Source organism: Syngnathus floridae, chromosome 22 (genome assembly GCF_059516105.1).
Source record: "Syngnathus floridae isolate MCC-2025c chromosome 22, RoL_Sflo_1.0, whole genome shotgun sequence".
Lineage (NCBI taxonomy): Eukaryota > Metazoa > Chordata > Actinopteri > Syngnathiformes > Syngnathidae > Syngnathus > Syngnathus floridae.
Genome location: NC_142434.1, coordinates 8,702,940 through 8,723,703, shown reverse-complemented (window position 1 = coordinate 8,723,703; position 20,764 = coordinate 8,702,940). Strand labels below are relative to the sequence as shown.

Genomic DNA, 20,764 nt, shown 5'->3' with positions numbered 1-20,764 from the left:
AATGTTTGAAGCAGTGAGATTGAAGGAATGTATATGCTGATGTGGAAGCGCAAATTGTGAATGGTATTGACCGATAGAAAGTGGCAAAGAAGCTACATGAGAGATGGATTGTGCGTGCGTGCGTGCGTGCGTGCGTGCAGATGCGTGTGTGTGTGTGTACGTGCGGTTGTGTGCGCGCTCGGTGTGTGCGTTTATGTGCACACCCTGTGTGGGTGCAGGCGTGTGAGGAGGAAGACTGCATGGATCAGAGAATGTTCAAGAAAGGGGGGGCTAACTCGTAAATAATGAGGAGCTATTGGGAGTAACCTGTTGGTCCTTTCTTTAAGGTTAGGTTAAGTTAGCAACATGAGCGATTTAGAGGTTCAAAAGAAAGACAATTAAAAGAAAATAACATTTTTGATTTGGACAATTGCAGGCTAACAGGAGCATAGATTGTTTTTGTTTGTTTTTAAAGATATATTTAACAGTTTATCTCGGTGCAGTAAGGATATAGCAATTTTGAAAGACTTAAAAGCAAAATTACATTTTAATTCTGACACATGCCAGCTAACATGAGGATGGCAAATAAATGAATAAATACTCGCTCAAATGCGGCATGTGTTTTAAATTGGGCGATAAGACATTCACTTTCAAGCACTATCATTTAGCGCTGCTGACAACAATAATTTATGAGATGGTAAACCAAGGAGGAGTGTCATAGTTGGAACACAGGCGCTGTATGACCTATAGATTGAACAATAACATTCACCGCATATACAACCATGTTGGTAGATTGTTAAATTACATTACAGTTTATTATAAAGGATTTCGGAACTTTATTTGATGATAAACACTGGAACGAGGATTTTAGCCGTGTTAATGGGTAGGGTGGATGGATTACTCAAAAAAAAAAAAAAAAACATTTGATAAGGGCGGCTTGATAGTAAGATGATGAGTGTGCGCAACTGATAGGATACAAAATGTTAATAGGAAGATTTGGGGTGTAAGGAACAAATACTACACATGAAGACTGATAACACGAAGATAGTTTTGTGAAATTTGTGTCCCAGTGTGTTCTGCCCTAGCGCATGCCACAAGTCCTGAACTGAGTCCTTGTACTCTACTGGCTGCCTCAAAATCAACAGAGGACTGTCCCTGGTCATGAGACACCTTTGACCTTTGGGAGAACAACAGGAACTATTATCATGCTTGAAGGGGGCAAGCACGGCTCTTCACAGGACAAGAACCATACAGTTGGTGGAATACACACAGTCGCAGATCAAAAAAAATAGACTGAAAGAACAAAGACAAGATGGATGCATTTGAGAATGGCGGACGGTCCAGCCCTGAATCATCATCATGAGAATCTAAGAGGAGAGGCTGCTAAAGACTTGCACGAGTCACATGAAGTCAAACTGGACACATTGCTAAAGACTGCTGAAGCATTACAAAGTTGGTGGAGTATGGGACAAAAGGGATGGAAGTGTGTTTGGGTGCTGGGGCAGACATAACTGAGGAGTTTTGATAAAAGAGGGAATAATAAGGATGCTTATTGACACTGAAACGGGGATAAAAAACAAAATACATAGATATGGTCAGTGAAGATGCACTGACAAATTATACGACAGCGTGATCAGAAACTTTGCAAAGTGGACATTGATCAATAGAAATTAAATAATTTGAATCATACATTTTTATATGTAACTTAGCATTTCGAATACATAATTAATCTAACTGAAATAATGAAATTTTTTAATTGGACCAGTGAAAATTTGGATTCGGGCAACAGAAGGCTGAATTGCTAAACTTAATTGACCTTTATCAAAGCAACAGAATTTAATTACACATCAACTGCGACTGATTTATAGGATGCATATTTCAGCTTGAAGGGGTGAGGGGCCATAAGAAAGTTGGAATTCTGGATAGTCAGCAAAATAGTAATAAAGGGCACTACTTAATTAAAAAAAGAATACAGTAGGGCTTTAAATAACAAATACATTGACATGACCCTTGCGACAATTGATGTAAATGGCAATTTATGATAGGCATTTGGGGTTAGGATTAACAATCCATCCATCCATCCATTACTGGTGCGGCTTGTCCTTACGAGGGCCACGGATGATTAACAATAATAACTAGAATTATTAATTTCCGTAGAAATTGCGTGTGAAGGCGAAGAGGCTGAATAAAAATTCGGGGAAAGCCACAAGATTATGTTTAAATTTGGAACGTGTTGAATTGGTCAGAAAATTGATAAAAATATAGAAAGAATTTTGTAAAATTGGGCGTGAATTTTAAAGTTGAAAATTTGAGAGGGGGGAGTGAGACTCGCCAAGAGGGGCAATAAAGTGAAGCAGACTGAGAAACATATTTGAGCTAGACAACAGGAAAAAGGGGGAGAGCCAAATGATGACGTAAAAATCCAGAGGGAATAGTCGGACCCATCTTTATTGAATTTAATTAGGATAAGTAATAGAGACCGAGTTTGTAGGAGCAATCTGAGGTTATGGAGGCTCCCCTGACACGCGGGTCCCACAGTCGGCCCCCCCAGATAGACATATATGACAATTTGCGATGAATCTGATGGGCGAGTTTATGGAAAATTGAATTGGAGATTTTACAATAGGTCATGTTGACAACTATGTCCAAATGTGAAGAGTTACTATTAGGAGTCAATGTTTGCCTGCACACTAACATACTAACTTTGAGTGTGTGTGCGCAGTATGATTGGCCAGAGAGGTCTGAAGTTGGGGTGATGTGTTTGCAATTGAGGATAAAATTCCTCTCACCTGAAGGGGTGGTACAGACTGGAGGGTCTGGAACTGGTAAGTGATGAGTTCTGACCGGAACCATGGCTCAATGATCAATCAGGGGCACCATCGACAACAAAACGGTGTGATGGAGAAGGCCCATTTCAGTGATATGGTCAGACAAGACAGAACTAGTATCGAACAGCAAGACTTTGGACGATTTGACGTGTGACGACTTTGAGCTCACCCGACGGGGTGACGGACTAGGTGGACAGTGACCAATTGTTTGACGCTTGAACGTGTTTGCGACAATAGCACGCTCTGCTTTGTTTTTCTGTGTGACTTGATTTTTTTTTTTTTTTGCAGCACCAGCCACCAGCCAAGGAGCGGATTACGCGTTGCTTGCATAACTTGTTTTCATTCTTGCAGGTTGTCGATTGCGTTCGTGGAAAGTTTGTGTTGGATTTACAAGAATATGTTAACCCTTGCCCTTTTGGTTTTTATGATGAAGTTGTTGATGACGTGGTTTTCAGGACTTGATCCGCGGGCGCCAGGATTCATTTTATGACTGTTTTTGTTTTGATACTTGATGTCTGTTTTTGTTTTTGTGTGTACAAATGTCCGCTGTCAGCAGGGCTATAAGCTCACTGACAGGAGTGCGATGATTTTTGTTTGTGTTGCCTAGTGTGTGGTGGACAGTCAAGTTTCAAGGACTTGGGGTGATGGTCCCGGGGCCCAGATGGGAGCTAGAGGTTCCGCGGGCCTGGCTACAATGAGAGTGGTGATGAGAGGGGACGCTTTGCAGGTTCCTTTTGATACGTAATGACACATTGGGTGAATGTGTCAAAGGGGGAGTGGTAAAATAGAAATGGGTGAGTAGGTTTCAATTTGTAATTGTGATATACAAAGTTTTTTCCAAATTCACTTGTTTTCAAGCTTTAACAGGACATGCCAGAATTCACCCAGCAGTGATGGAAGGAGCAGAGGAAAACCAGTGACATCTGGTTGTGGTGTGGTGATGACAAATTATAGGATCTCTTGCCGAAGAATCCATCAGGTATCTGTGCCCTCGTGTCTTTGATAATGCCTGTGGTGGTTGTCCCCATTGAAATACAGAATCTCAATTGGGACCTGGAGTCCCCACTGGCGGGGCTCCTGAAGCGAGCCAAAAGAGACGTTTTGCCCCCGTGATTGAGCGACGACGATCCCACATATATTGACACTATAGGAGTGCCCCGGGGTGTGTCAGATAAGTATAAACTCGTTAATCAAGTGTTCTCGGGATTCGAAAGTATCTTCCTATGGATCACCCCCAATAAAAATGTAGACAGTATTAATTACGTTCATTACAATGTCCAACGACTGGGTAATTATACAGCTGAATCATTCGCCGCAGTTCATGAACGACCCTTAAGGAACTGTGTAATGTATGCCTGATGTTTTTTCTCTAAATCATGGCCCCGGCCAGAGTCGTCTTGACCGTTTAGTACTTGATTGTATCTTATGTTTTAACTAATGCTAGACGCCAGTTTTTGATTACTACTGAACGCTCTGCACATAGGGAAACATTTTGCCTGCCAAAGAAAAGATACGGTTGGAAGCATGGTTAAACTAAGAATAAGCAAAGACATGAAGTATCAAAAGAACAGCAATAGATTAATGATGTCACAGCCAAAAGCTAACATAATTTTGTACAAAATGACAAAATTGAAAGAATGAGGTACGACAGTGTATGTCCAAGATTGGAGAAGAATGTTCACAGGAAGGTCACGTGGAGATAAAACCAGCAGGTGCCAGAGGGAGCCAGCCAAGGACTCGGCCAAAGATGATCGCCAAGGCCGAAAGACAGGATGGAAGACAACAGCCCCCACACACACCAAATCGCCCATAACCAGCACCCACTCCCATGGCGAACTTGCCCTACCCCAAAGACTCATCACCCATCAAACTCGGCCCACACTGGCATGTGCAACTGATATAAGCTAACCAAAGAACCTTGAACGTTGCCTTTTCTGAATGGAGACTTTCCGCTCTTGAAGGGCCCAGCGCTGTATTGTACTTTCCTGAAAACAGAGCTGTCTGAACAAGAATTGTGATTGAACTCAACCAACCTGTGTAAGTCTAATTTGTGCTTCAGTGTCTTGGCATTTTCCTAAATCTGAAAAAATCAAACGAGCACGCAGTGAGTAAATGGGATAACAGGTGATTGGCAATGGCTTTTGCCGTGAGGCGCAGATAACGCTCTCCCTAAATTGTGGACAAAATCCAACAGTCCTCTTTGACAACTGACACCGCCTCGTAACACAAAAGTTATACCGGTATTTCTCCTTGAAGCACAAACAAGTGTTCACCTTCCCATCTTTCTTGAAACAGTCTTCTGTCTGCATCAGGTTTTCTCTTTCTGGACATTTTGGGATCATTATTTATATCTAAATTCCACTCGTTGGCATGGACACTGCCGCAGCTATCGTAGTTGAAAGGCATTGTGGGAAATGTAGTTTTTGGTCAAAGCAAGCTCTTAATTTATTTTTTGGTATTTATTTTTAGACACTCAAAACTTTTAAGCTCTCGTGGGCCACATAAAATGACATTGTTCAACAATTTGATGGTCTAAACCAGAAATGGGCAAACTACGGCCCGCCAGCCCACGGGGCCGTTTAATCCGGCCCGCCAGACCTGAATAAATTGAATTATTAAACATTTTTTGGGTAATTTTCCCTGCAATGACTACGTTTTCCCAGTCGATGGGGAAACGCCCGCCCGCGCATTTGCTCCCGGAAGACGTGTCTGCACACTCGCAAGTGCTTGTACGTACTCAGTAGTACGGACCCGGCGCACTCCGTGCTCTATTTCTATCAGTGCCCAATTTCGAGTGTGGGCTGTGACGTTTGCATTCTTCTCTCATACGCTAAATCTACCCATAAACCTTCCCCTGGAATCCTTTCATTAAAATGAGTGGGCCAAGGAAAAGAAAGGTGGACACTGACTGCCGAGTGTTTAAAAAAGATTGGAGAGCAAAATATTTTTTCGCTGAAGTCCGATCAATGCCGGTTTGTCTGATATGCCAAGAAACGGTTGCAGTATTCAAGGAGTACAATATTCGCCGTTACTTTGGTACGAAGCATGCTAACTACTCTAGCAGTCAACACATGAACAGGCGGTCACATCGGAGAGGTTGACAGCTAATTTGAAGACTTAGGAAAATCTTACTCACCGACAAACTGAGGATCAAAAGTCAAATACAGAGTTTTTGATGCACCACCTGTTTTCGACTAATTTTTAAATAATTTTTAAAGTTTTTAAGGCCGATTTTAAGGTTTCCTTACCTCTGTCAGCAGGTGTTTGTGAGTTGAACCTGTCCTCTGATTTTCAGATATCCGTCACCGTGTTGCCGTTTTGATTTCTTTATTACTTTATTTAGATGTATTCTTTCACAGATTCTTCAAGATGATGTATATGGTCAGAATGTTTGCCGTTTGGTGTGATTTCGCCTCATAAGATAAATATCTTTCTTAAATCTGACCTGCAGGCACTGAAGTGATGGAAACTGTTATTCATAATAATAGTGTCGTATTTAATGAGAATCAGTGATAGTATTTTTTGGGTGAAATATTTTTTTAATGCTGTTAATAAATGCATTTGTTCTCAAAAAAACTTTTTTGAAGATCTATGCTTTACTACCTACAAAAGGCCAAAACCTTTTATGCAATGACCCTTACATGTCATTTAAATTACTTCACACAAACACTACATAACATCTGCTCCTGGTTCGGCCCCCGGTCAAAAGTTAGAACCCAATTCGGCCCGCGAGTCAAAAGGTTTGCCCACCCCTACTCTAAACCTTTTCCAAATTAAGTCAAATCCATGGAAAATAAATAGACAGCTCCCCTTTTCCCCAGTGCTATGACTTTTGGAGACACTGTTGTTCCCGATAAGTCTTTTTTGGCCTCTCTTTTAAATCAATATTTTGTTAATTCAGCTAGTAATCTCCCAGTCATACCCCCACTGCTGCCCTTTCACATTCTTCTATGTTTTCCAGCCCTGTGACTTTCTCCTTTAGATCCATCCTGACCTCAGAGGTTTTAGAGGAACACTCCAAGCTGGACATGAAGGTTACGACGGGCTGGACTCAAGATTTTTAAAAATTGCTGCTCCCATTGTTGCTGCCCCCATCCCATGGCTCTTTAACATGTACCTGGAGTTGTCTGTACTCCCTGCAGACTGGAAATCTGCATTGATTTTTCCACTCTTTAAAGGTGGTTCTGGCTCTGACCCCAACTGTTATAGACCTATTTCTATCCTGTCTTGCTTGAAAAAGTGGTTCACAAACTTAGTCTTTATTTGGCCTCAAACAACATCCTGTCCGAACTGCAGTCTGGGTTCCGGCCTGGCTATAGATGCGCCATCAGCTACTCCGAAGGTCCTAGATGATATCATCACTTCCATGGATTCCAAGCAGATTTGTGTTAATACCTTCATCGATGTGACCAAAGCCTTCGATTCCGTCATCCATTCCATCCTACTGCAGAGGCTCTCTAGTATTGGCCTGTCATAACACACTTGTAATTGGTTTGCCAGCTACCTAAACAATCGAGTCCAGCAAGTTAAATAGGAAAACATTCTTTCTGACCCTCTCACCATCTCCAAAGGGGTGCTCAAGGCTCGATCTTAGGCCTGACGCTATATCTATTTGTTAGAGTGGTGCTCACTCTAATTTATTTGCAAGAACCACACTAGAGACAGTATGCCCTTTTAGCACTTGCAAGTGGAGAAAATGTCCGTCACTGTGCATACAGCGATGTTCGAACGAAGTCTGATTTAGGCCTCCTCCAAGAGCATATTTATTGAGAGAAGCAGGGTGGGGGTGAGAATGGACAGGTTTGGTGAACCCTCGGCCTCTGGTCAAATCAGAGCAGGATGTATTTTCCGACGTTGGGGGAAACAGAACAATTTTGATTGCTTTCTCTGCAGCTGGTCAATCAAGCAGAGGATGCAACCACTTTATTTTACTGCGTTGTGAGAACAGGACAAATTTGGTTAATCATTATAGTCTACATTCCAACATAATCATACGATCAAAATAATCTATGAACCCTAACATTCCCCTCCTGTTTATCATATGATTATGTCACCCCGATCAACAAAGATAAGCAAGAAAATATAATGAAGATAGAAAAAATAAAAATAAAAAACACAGAAACAGTACATCATTGTATCCATCACTTGCGAGGCATTTTCGATGGTCAAATCATCAAGTTTCTGTAAAACATATTCAGCTAAACAGCATTATTGCAGTCGTCCTTCCGCAGCGCACTAAGGTTATCACCTTCGACATGTCTTAGATGTTGTATTTGCACCTGAGCTACGGTAGAAGACACAAACCTTAACACAGCAGACTTCAAACATGGGATAACACAGGTCGTAAATGAGCAAAATAATACCACCACAACAAGCACAGGAGTGACAAGTTTCAACAGCAGTTGCCACCAGGCGCCAGAGAATAGCCATGCAAAGAAATCCCATTGATGTAGGAACTTGTCCTCCGACATGGCCTGCTGTAAATTCTTCAGTGAGTTCATGCCGTCGTCGATGTAAATGTCATTATCTCTTGGAATGTAAGTGCAACAGGAAGTCCCAATAATTTGGCACACGCCACCTTGCGCTGCAGTCATCAAGTCCAGAACCATCCTGTTTAGCAAGACCATTAGTCTAATAGCCTGAATCTCTCTGTTTTGTTCATCAGTGAGATTGACAAAAGATTGAAAAGAATAGTTCAGTGTCTCTATGATGAGTGATTGTTTTCCAACTCCAAGAAAACAGTGCATGAACGACTTTGTCAATGCATTTGTGGGTTTCATTTCCTTAGATGTAACGTGTAGTTCATTCGAGGTGGCCTTTTTGTATAGGCGGCTCGTGGCATCTTTCGTCCTTCAACAGTCACATTGAGATTAATCCAAAAGAGTTCGATCATAGGTTTCTTTCTGTGAGTCCAGGGCGGTAGGGGTAGCATCAGTGACTGTGACAGCACGGTGTTGGCATCCAACTCCTCCCATAGAGGCCATACATTTCGCTTCACTAATGTCCATTACTTGGCCTCCAGGTGAACTTGCGTGGAGGAAGGCGGGAGGTTGGAACACGCATAAGTCAAAGTCAAAGTCAGCTTTATTGTCAATTTCTCCACATGCCAAAGACACACAAAGAAACTGAAATTTCGTTCCCTGCTATCCCACGGTGACAAGACATGGCCCACAATAGACAATCAAGTAAACAAGTAAACAACAGCGTGCTGAATGAATAATGAATAAATAACACAACAAATAAATAAATAAATAAATAAGAGGAGCAAAAAGGAGCAAGTGAGCGTACAGCAGACATTCCAGAAAATAGCGCAACAGTGCCGCACGCTACGCAGAAGGGGGTAGCGAGTTGAGGGTCCTAACAGCCTGGAGAAAGAAGCTGTTGGCGAGTCTGGTGGTGCGGGAGCGCAGGCTCCTGTACCTCTTCCCAGAGGGCAGAAGGTCAAACAAAGAGTGAGCTGGGTAACTCACACCACTCGCAATCGTGGTTGCCTTGCGGGCGAGATGGGAGGTGTAAATGTCCTTCAGGGAGGGGAGCGAAGCACCAATAATCTTACCAGCCGTATTCACTATGCGCTGCAGGGCCTTCAAGTTCTGTTCAGTGCAGCTACCACCCCACACAGCGATGCAACTGGTGAGGACGCTCTCAATGGTGCCACGGTAGAATGTAGACAGGACTGCCTGAGGAGCACACGTACGCCTGAGCTTCCGCGGGAAGTACAGGCGGCGCTGAGCTTTCTTTGCCAGTGACGCGGTGTTTGCGGACCAGGAGAGGTCCTCACTGATGTGCACCCCCAGGAACTTGGTGCAGCTCACCCTCTCCACCACAGCACCGTCGATGATCAGCGGCAGGTGTTTTGTGTGACCCTTCCGGAAGTCAACAACGATTTCCTTGGTCTTGTTTACGTTCAGCAGGAGGTTGTTGTCCCCGCACCACGTGGTCAGAAGGTCAACTTCCGACCTGTACCGAGTCTCGTCGCCCTTCGTGATGAGACCCACCAGAGTCGTGTCGTCAGCAAACTTCACTATGCGGTTGTCGCTGTAGGTCGCAGTGCAGTCATGCGTCAGCAGGGTGAAGAGCAATGGACTGAGCACGCAGCCCTGGGGGGCCCCCGTGCTTAGCGTGATGCTGGCGGAGATTTTGTCGCCAACACGCACCACCTGAGGCCTCTGACAGAGGAAGTCCAGTAGCCGGTTGCAGAGGGAGGTACTGAGGCCCAGCTCGTCGACTTTGCAGATGAGTCGCTTCAGCACAATGGTGTTGAAGGCAGAGCTTAAGTCCACAAACAGCAATCCTTTCTCTCCAGGTGGGTGAGGGCCGAGTGGAGGGCAGAGCAGATGGCATCCTCAGAGGACTGTTTGGCACGGTACGCAAACAGGAAAGGGTCAATGGTGGGGGGGGAGAATGGATTTGATGTGCTCCATGACAAGCCGCTCAAAGCACTTCATGATGATGGGCGTCAGTGCCACGGGGCGGTAGTCATTGAAGCAGGACGGTGCAGGTTTCTTCGGCACAGGAACGATGGTGGCAGCCTTGAAACACGAGGAGACGATGGCCTGCCGCAGGGTAAAGTTAAAGATGTCCGTGAAGACACCCGACAGCTCCCCAACGCAGTCCTTCAGCACTCGACCCGGGATGTTGTCAGGGCCCGCCGCCTTATGGGTGTCAATAGCGGCAGGCGGTCTCCTCACTCCGTCGGCAGAGAGGCGCAGGGGCTGCTCGTGTGGGGGGGGAGTGGTCTTCAGCGGGCAAGTGCTGTTCTGGGCGTCGAAGCGAGCAAAGAAGCGGTTAAGATCGTTCAGCAGACGGATGTCGCCCTCACAGCTCCTCATCACGGGCTTGTAGTCCGTGATGGTCTGAATGCCCTGCCAAAGGCTCCGTGCGTCCTTGCTGTCCTTGAAGTGGGTGGAGACCTTGCACGAGAACGCCTTTTTCGCTTCTTTGACGCCCCGGGACAGGTCGGCCCTCGCTGTTCTCAAGCCAGCCTCATCCCCCGCTCTGAAAGCCTTGTCCATGGCCCTCAGCAGTCTGAGGACAGCCCCTGTCAGCCACGGCTTCCAGTTCGCGCGAGTGACGACGGATTTTGAGCGAGTCACATCATCTATGCACTTCGCGATGTAAGAGGAAACAGAGTCAGTATACTCCTCTATGTCCGTCCGATCGTTGTAGGTGGCGGCCTGCTTAAACAAATCCCAGTCAGTGGTGTCGAAGCAGTGACGAAGTGCATCGGAGGCACCCTCAGGCCACACCCGAACCCGCCTCCGAACCGGCCTGGATGCCTTTACCAATTGTCTGTATGCGGGCAAAAGCAAAACGGTGAGATGGTCAGAAAGCCCAAGATGGGGGAGGGGGGTGGCTTTGAAAGCTTCCTTATGCGCAGAGTAGACTAGGCCCAGGAAGCTGTCTCCATGTGTCGGAAAAGTAAAATGCTGGTGAAGCCTCGGGAAAACAGACTTCAGGTTGGCATGATTAAAGTCTCCAGCGAAGATGGTGAAACCGTCAGGGTGCGCTGTCTGTTGTTCACTGACAGCCTGGTACAGTTCACCAAGCGCCGCAATTCTGTCGCCTTCGATGTTGGAAGGCGGGATGTACACCGCGACTAGCAGAATCGCAGTAAATTCCCTCGGCAGGTAAAAAGGACGGCACTTGATGATCACAAACTCCGCAAGTGGCGAGCAGTGCTTACACCACAGAGTCCCGGCACCATTCTTCTTGGATGTAGACGCATATTCCACCTCCTCGCGACTTTCCCCCTCGTACAATGGCACGGTCCGCCCGATAGCCCGCTAGCCGCTCCAGATGCACGGCAGAGTCCGGAATGTTGTCAGTCAACTAGGTCTCGGTGATTTTGTTGTCCAATGATCGAACATTCGCCAGAAGAATGGAAGGCACCGCCGGGCGAGCTGGGTTGGCCGCCAGCCTGGCCCGGACGCCTCCGTGCTTGCCCCTCTTCTGCCTTCTCGCACACCGTTTCCGACGGCTCCCAACCGGGGGAGGAATAGCGGGCGAGGTCGGCGACGTTTCAGGACGTAGCAGTCCGAGCGCCTTTAATGTCACCGCTTCAAAGTCCAGAACGCCACAAAACCCACTTCTGCCGATGTCGAGCAGAACCTGCCTGCTGTACTTGTAGCACGATATAGCACGACGAGACGAACACATAAGACTGTCGGACGAACACTCATTAAACGAACAAATCACCGTACAGACGGGACAGGGAGTGGCCGCTGCGTGTGCACGCGCCTCCATCTTGAAAAGATGCGTAGGATCTCACAGTGAACTTCACACACCGGTACCAAGTGTTGGTTTCGTATGTGTTTTCTGGGGTCCCATGACCAGTCCTCATGGTTTTCCTCATGTGACCATCTTCTCCTTTGGTTGACTTTGACAATGGATCTATTCAGATGAGTCAATAGACCATAGCACGCTACAACCACAACGCAGCAGAGGATCCACCTGGCATGTTTAGATTAGATTAGATTCAAATTTATTGTCAGTGTACAGCACAAGTACAGTACAGCAAAAAGAACTTTGTCATCCAACCAGAAGTGCAAAAAGCAGTAAAGTGCAAAGTAAAAAGAATACTGAGCAGTGGATATCGTGCAATCAGGTAAATATGAGGTGAGTTATACTATGCGGGGTAATATACAAGAGGGATGAGTGCGTATGTGACTGGCTAAGTATTTACAATAAGGTGCAGTAGAACAAATATTTGCAGGCGGTACTAGAATGCTAATTATAAATAGGGTTATAAAATATATAATATAGTCACAGTATAACCAGATATGAACAGATATGTACAAGCAGAGTAAGAGTGATGAATAAATATATAGATTACCGTAATTTTGGGACTATAAATCGCATTTTTTTTTCATAGTTTGGGTGGGGGGGCGACTTATAATAAGGAGCTTATGTGTTTTATTTCAAAAACTTTAAAAAAAAAAAAAAGTGAAACCGCGATAAACGAACCGCAATGTAGCAAGGGATTACTGTAATTTGAATTTCAAGTAACGTCAGCAGTGCGACGCGGCATGGCGGTTGTTTACAAAAAGGACAAAGATTGATCACGGGATGACGAAGATGACGAAGGGCCCCACGTACTACCGGCATCATTAGCGGCTTTGTTTCTAAGTGACACGGAGGACGAAGAGTTTGAAGGATTTAAGGATTTGGAGTGACACAGAAGGTTTGAAAAACTATTATGGTTTTTACGCACGCCCACACCTACTCTACGGAGCTCTCTTTCACCTCCGTGGATGGAAGTCGTGGGCCGGCGCTCGGCCGGGTGGCTGTCCGGGGACGGTGGATGGGGGTCGGTCATGGCTTTCACGTACGCCCGGTCCTATTCTATGGATCTCTCTTCCACCTCTGTAGTTGGAAGTCCACGCCGCCACGTGTCTGGAAGTTTGTTTTGTTAAATAAAGAGCCGTTTACCAAACCCACGTCTTTCCTCGTACTTTGTTAACGCTACAATGTAGTTATATACTAGACCTGTGGAATAACGATGAAACTGACGTCAGGGCGCAGGCGTGGTGTTGTTGACAAAGGACGAGGAATTTGATCAATGGATTTAATGATTTAGAGTGCACAGATGGTTTGATAATATTATTGCTTATATAATAGTTATTTGATATCTAATTTATATATCGTTATATGGGCCTGTGGAATATTTTGAAGTGCAAGCGAGCACCTATTGTTGACAAAGGACGATCGATGGATTTAATGAATTGGAGTGACACAGATGGTTTTATAAACATGTTATTTATGTAATAGTTTTTTTAATAACTCTGTTACGTCAGGCCAGTTCTCAGCTCTTCGTTTGTGTTCATGTCACATTAGCATACCTATCGTTTAGCCCAGGGGTGGGCAAACTTTTTGACTGGTGGGCCGAATTTGGTTCTAAATTTTGATCGGGGGCCGAACCAGGAGCAGATGGATGTAGTGTTTGTGTGAAGTAATAGAAATGACATGTAAAGGTCATTGCATAAAAGGTTTGTACTTTTAGTAGGTAGTAAAGCATGCATATTCAAAAAAGCTTTTTGAAAAAAAATGCATTTATTAACAGCATTAAAAAAGTATTTCACCAAAAAACTACTCTCAGTGATTCTCATTAAATACGAGACTGTTATTATGAATAATAGTTTCCATCACTTCAGCGCCTGCAGGTCAGATTTATGGAATATGTTTATCTAATGAGGCGAAATCACATCAAACGGCAAACATTCTGACCAAATACATCATCTTGAAGAATCAGTGAAAGCATACTTCTAAATAAAGTAATAAAGAAATCAATAGTATTGTTGGTCTCCCTTTTTTGCGAGTGCATCATGGTCTGGAGTAAAATTTGTTGTGGTAATTCTTAGGATAGAGTCGAGGTGTCGGTCCGTTAACCTAGAGCTGTGACGGGCGTTGTTGACGTTCATGTGGTGGAACGTCTGCTCACACACGTAGGTCGAGCCAAATTGTCCTCTTTTTTTTTTTAAACACTTGGCACTCAGTGTCCACCTTTCTTTTCCTTGGGCCACTCATTTTAGTGGAAGGATTCCAGGGGAAGGTTAGTGGGTGGCATTAACGTAAAACTGTATCTGAAAGCTCAGCGCGCAAATTACGAGAATGCTGACGTCACAGCCCACACTCGAAATTCGGCACTGATGGAAATAGAGCGCGGAGTGCGCCGGGTCCGTACTACTTAGTACGTACACGCACTTATGAGTGTGCACCGAGCTTTCTGACACGGCTTCCGGGAGTTAATGCGCGGGCGGGCGCTTCCCCATCTATTGGGGAAACATACTAATTGCAGGGAAAATGCCCCCCAAAAAGTTTAATAATACAATTTATTAAGGTTTGGCGGGCCGGATTAAACGGCCCCGTGGGCCGGATGTGGCCCGCGGGCCGTAGTTTGCCCAGGTCTGGTTTAGCCTGTTGTTGCTCGTTCATGTCTGTTCTTGGTGTTGGATTTTGTCGAATAAATTTCCCCCCAAAATGCGACTTATACTCCGGAGCTACTTATATATGTTTTTTTTCACGTTATTGTGCATTTTATGGCTAATGCGACCTATATTCCGGAGCGACTTTTAGTCCGAAAATTACGGTATATAGAATTATGTGCAGGTATGGACAGTATATGCAGGTAACACAGGTGTTGTTGTGGTGGGGTTATTGTGCTACAGGGTTCAGAATGATAAGAGTTCAGGGGGATGACAGGGGAGTTGTGCTCGAAGTTCAGGGTGATGATGGCAGAGGGAAAAAGTTTACTCAGTAAACTTCCTCAGTTTACTCGTCTTGACCCTAAGAGTCCGGTATCGCTTCCTGGAGGGAAGAAGAGTAAACTGTGGTTGGGATGACTGGAGTCTTTGATGATGCTGCGAGCCTTCTTTGGGCATCGTTTTTTGTAGTAGACTCGATGTGGAGTCCCCCTTGCTACTCGGTTGGCAGAGACACCGGGACATCCCATCGCTTGTCAGAGTGAGCTGAATTCTTCACTGACATTGAGACGCACCACCCTAAACGATGGAGCCCCTTTGTAGTCAGAACTTCCCTACCACTCCGAATACAGGGGTCCAGCACTCTCTCTAACTTGCAGTGGCTGAGGTGAATCCAACTGGGGCTTCCAGCAACGTTCAGTGGAGTCAACAAGACTTGGAATGGTCCCTCGCACCCTGGCTTTCCCAGTTTTTCCTTTTCACGACCTTTATGTCAACTCAGTCTCCTGGCTTGAAGGTGTAATGTCTCCGGGTCCCGTCAAAGAATAAGAGAAGGATGCCTCGCTTGGATGTGTTGATCGTCTTGTACTTTATTGCCACCCGCGCATTACCAACACCGTTCCTCGTTGTATACCAACCCTCTTTCCGGATCCCCTACACTTCGCCACCAGGGGCGCTACACATACATGGCACAGTATATTCAGATCTGCTGAGAACATTATATCACTCTTCCTTTTTTTTTTTGAAACAAGAAACAACTAGAATGCAGTTTTCCTCATAGATTCTTTACCGCTAATTTGTTCGTAGCGATACCTGAAACCAAACCTCTATATTGGGACAAAACAACTTAATACTTTGTGCATAAACCCTGCTCCAATAAAACAGTTTACATGGCATCACACTTCACTTCCAAACTGAGTTTAAACGTTTTCAGTGTATGCAGAAATTCAAGATTCCTCGTAATCACGAAGATACGAAGGAGGACGTCTATTGTGTCGCGATGGATATCGTGGAGGTGGTGTATCCTCAGCAGGTACGTCGCGGCTATGGACAAAGTCTGGGGGAGCGTTCTGCAACGCGGCATGGAGTTTTTTGAAGAAGGATGAGTGTCCATCTTTTGATGCTGTAATCATTGAGCCTTTGATCCTTCATATTTTGTATGGTTCAGTATTGTAGGGTGTGGGGAGCTTGTTGTGCTTGGGCTGATGGTAAAGCAATGTGTCTCCTGGGGTGAATGTGCTTAGCGCTGCATGACGACGTGTGTCAGCGTAGGTTTTCATCTTGCTTTTAGCAGCGTGATCCTTTGCTCTGATGGCGCGATCTGAGCTGATGACTGTGGCTGTAGGAATTTTCGTGTAGATCTTTCATTGGAGTTCTTCCGGTGAAGCACCTGTGGTGTGGAACGATATTGCCTGAGGAAGGTGTTGAGGTGTTGTTCCCAAGGAATGTTCAGTGTTCCTGAGACACAGATGCTCTTGCCTAGTGTGCGCATAAAACGCTCGGCAGTGGCGTTAGCTTGAGGCCACAGTGGTGTGATCTTGTGATGGTGGAAGCCTAAATAAGTTGCAAACTTCGCTAACTGGTCACCATTAAAAGGGGGGCCATTGTCCGTCTTAAGGACCCTTGGAATGCCAAATGTGGAAAACACTTTGTCCATGACTGGTATGACTGTGTTAGCAGAAGTTAACAACTTCAACCACTGGGTACCGGGTGTAGTCATCTATACAATGACCAACAGATATTCGCCAGTGGGAAGAGGTCCATAAAAGTCTGCACTCGCGCTGTGCCAGGGAGCTTAGGGCAGCTCTGACATCTGTAATGGCTCCATGTGAGTGACTGGTGTGTTTGCCTGGCATGCTATACAGTTGTTGACTATGGCCTCTGCTTGCTGGTATGTGTTTGGGAACCACACTTTTGTTCTGAGAAGTTTTTTTTGTTTTTACTATTCCCTGATGTCCCTCGTGTGCGAGCTGTAGGACTCTGTTTTGTAGGGTTGATGGGATGACAATTCATGTGTTTCTCAGAATGATGTCATCAGCAGGGGATACTGTCAGCTCGCTGCTGATTTGTTTGAACTGTCTCAGAATGTTAGCGTGTTGAGCGTTCTCTGTGATTTTGTTCCACGTGTTGTGTCTGATGTGTTCACTGACCTTCTGTAAGACGGGGTCTTTCTCTTCTTTGATCTCTGTGAGGGTCATCGCTTTTGGTGTGGCGTGATGAGACGTGAAGTTGATGTACTCTTCTGCAATATTCGCTGTTCGTGTGCAGTTGTTGGTCTGAAAGTCGTTCAGCTTGCCAATTCCTTTGAACTGCTCAGGGTGGCTGTTGACGAGCTCTTCTGCAACGGTCGTGGCGCTTGGTGAGGGCGACAGGGCGGTGATTATTTTGATCAGTCCTAGCTCCGTGGACGTGTTATAGCTTAGTATGGAAAAACTGTCCCCTTGAATCACGTAGAACAAGCTTTGAGACTGTTTGTCTCCTTTCTTGGCTTGTCCTTTAAATGCACCAACAACAGGGAGAGGAACATTGGAACGATATGGGAATATTTTTGTTGCAGTCTGTTTGGGCTCTGGGCGTGCCTCTAGTCTCTTATACGTTGTCTGGCTAATGATGTTCGCTGTGGCTCCAGAGTCTATCAAGACTGACATGCTCAGATTGTTTAATTTGATGTTAGTCCGTGGCAGCTTTGTGGTCTTCGTGTTTATAACAAACACATATTCATCATCACTGCTCGATGAGTCTGCCTGGTTGTTGTCACTGGGTGCAGTGCTGGCCACATGATGTACTTTCTGATGTGTGTACTGGTAACTTCTGTTGTATTTGTGTTGTTTTGCGTCTTTATTTCTGAACGTGGAGCGGCATTGTTCTGCAAAATGGTTTTGTTTACCACATGCTCTGCACATTTTTCCTTTGGTGGGGCAGTCTTCTTTTCTTCTTCTTCTTGCCTCCACAGTTCCTGCACTGGGCATTTGGTTTGCTCGATGCTGTGTATTTGTTCTCAGCTGGATGTCTGTACTGAGCTGTCTGATGCACTGCATTCACACCTTGCTCCATACCTGTAGCTTGTATTTCGGAGAGCTGCAGTGTTCTGCCGTGGTCTAAAAGTTCATTCAACGTTAATTCAGGCTCTCTCAACTCCTTTCTGTGCAGTCTAGACGACGTGCAGCTTTGAATCAGTTGTGGTTCAATTTCCGAGTCTATGTCAACGAACTCACAGTTCTTTGCAAGCATACGTAGCCTGGTGTGGTACCTATCCAGGTCTTCTCCTGATTGCTGCACTGCTCTTCTGAACATGTATATTTCGTATTGCACATTCTTTATGGGTGAAAAGTAGTCAGTGAGTTGTTTTTTGTATCAGCATACTTGTCTGTTGCTGCCGCCATTGTGTCGTAAATGTCATGCACTCGTTCTCCAGCTAAGTGCAACAGCAATGCTTTTAGCCTAGCATCTCCATTTATGTTCATGTCACTGGTGTAGTTTTCAAACTTTTGTGTCCACTTTATCCAACGAGGTCCAATGGAGCTGACTTCGCTCTCTGTGTCAAACTGGGGGACTGTGACACTGCTCGAGAGCGACATGACGGCGTTGTTCCGAGTTAGCTCCGTTAGCTTAGCAACTCACTCGGTGCGTCGTGTCGTCCTTCTTCCTCTTTCTGTTTTCTTTTCAAGTCCGACGAACGTTTCTGTTGTCGCGCGTGACGTGCTCCTCCTCGTCGCCAGTGTAATGTCTCCAGGTCCCGTTAAAGAATAAAAGAAGGATGCCTCGCCTGGATGTGTTGATCGTCTTGTACTTTATTGCCACCCGCGCATTACCAACACCGTTCCCCGTTGTACACCAACCATCTTTCCGGATCCCTTACACTTCGCCACCAGGAGCGCGACACATACATGGCAGAGTATATTCAGATCTGCTGTGAACATTACAGATGGGGTTGTTGACCTGTTGGGAAGAAAGATCAAGCGGCATTAAATTTGCATTTGACACATCTTTCAGTTTGTTTTCAAAAGGTGTTAACCCTTCTGAAGTGGGAGTGATTCTCATATAGAGCTTCTTTTAGGTTTCCGTGTGGATTATGCTTCACACAAACAGGATATGCTTTAAAAAAGTTGTTTTTAGTAAGAATCCAAACCAAGGGTGACTCATCCCTTCTGTTGACTCATGACGTGTCACAATTGCTGTTGCCTTAAAAAGCAATTTTGTTATTGATGCGGCAGATATCTTTATCCATTATTGCACTATTTGTCGTCCACTTTTGTTTTTCCAATAATGAAGCATTGTTCTGCATGTCTGGAGTGTGTGTAGATGGGGCACATTTGGTGCTCATCTGTCCTGCATCATTCACTGCTCGTAAATCTTGTGTCATTCACCAATTAATTTCATTGGCCTTTTGAAGGGGGAAAAACAGGAGTGTTTGCAAGGAGAGTCTGAGCACTTCCTAATGATTCCTCTTGACCAAAGACCATTTATAACTAGGGCTATCCCATTTATTGCCTCCTGTTCTCAAGGAGATTCTCTGATCTTGGACTGGGGCAATGGACGTTAAGTCCTGTAGCAGATGGTTCCTTTGCCCACAGTTTTTCAGGGAACGCAGCTAATTTCTCCTCCTCCTTATCAGTCAAACAAAAGATGATTAATCAGGAAAGCGCTTAAACACGTGCCTTTCCAACAGCTACATCACTTCCTCATAGCTTCTTTAGTCACTTGTCAACCATTTTCCGATTGTTTACAGCAAAAGTTTGAGAAAATGTTAACGTAATGGTATGACGCTAAATGTATTAGAGAATCTATATGTTATAAAGTGTTGTATTATTACTATCTTCCACTATCTGTCCTACACTTTCCCTCCTTTTGAGGCTTGGCAACGCCCATGCCTCACACCTTTTTGGAAGGATGTGTTCGTTACGACATGATTCTATCATCATTTAATTTGACCTTTTTTCCAAAACACATCTCTGTTTTCCAGTTCACACATCTTCCGCATATGTTACGGGTTGTGTTGGATTTTGTCCACAATTTAGGGAGCGCGTTATCTGCGCCTCACGGCAAAAGCCTTTGCCAATCACCTGTTATTCAATTTACTCACTGCGTGCTCGTTTGATTTCTTCAGATTTAGGAAAATGCAAAGACACTGAAGCAGAAATTAGACTTAGACAGCTTGGTTGAGTTCAATCACAATTCTTGTTCAAAGAATTCAGAAATATATATATCAGATCATAAAGTTATAAAAACCTTTCTCATCACCACTTGTCAAAAATGTCTAGTTATGTCTTCTTTATTGATTTGGTGTGTAGGTATAATTATATGCTTCAAATGTTTCTTTTATTTATTTAATATGTGAATATACTTGTCTGCTTATGTACTTTATTCAATGAGGTTTGAGCATATCTGTTTTTGTAGCGAGGCAGGACTTTTTGTATTTCGACCTCATTCCTTCAGTTGTCCAGTTTTTTTTCTGTAATTCTTTATTTATTTATTTACTTATCAAAAGCAACTCTTTATTCATTTATTTTTTCATAGCATTTAACTTGCTCAAAATCACTCTTTCTTCAAACTTGTTCTACTAATTTTCCATAGTAGTCTCCAACAACTTCAACCATTAAACCTGTATTTTCTTTTCATCCAGTCAATGATTCATCCTTGCTCATTTGCATCTCACACACAGTCTCCATCACATATTGGTCTCACTCTCTTCAAGATCTTCACACATTCCTATATCATTCTCAACTCATATTCCTTATCCTATTTTTTCCTGTCTCA

The 20,764-nt window shown here is 44.6% G+C and overlaps 1 long non-coding RNA gene across 1 annotated transcript in view; it reads right to left on the bottom strand.

Moving 5' to 3' along the window:
- LOC148379555 (uncharacterized) overlaps positions 1-19,061 on the bottom strand; it is a 29,762-nt gene extending 10,701 nt beyond the window's left edge. Inside the window, exon 1 of the long non-coding RNA XR_015855354.1 lies at positions 17,158-19,061. This is a non-coding gene — a long non-coding RNA (uncharacterized LOC148379555). The remainder of the gene's footprint in view (positions 1-17,157) is intronic.
- Positions 19,062-20,764: the final 1,703 nt, after the last annotated feature.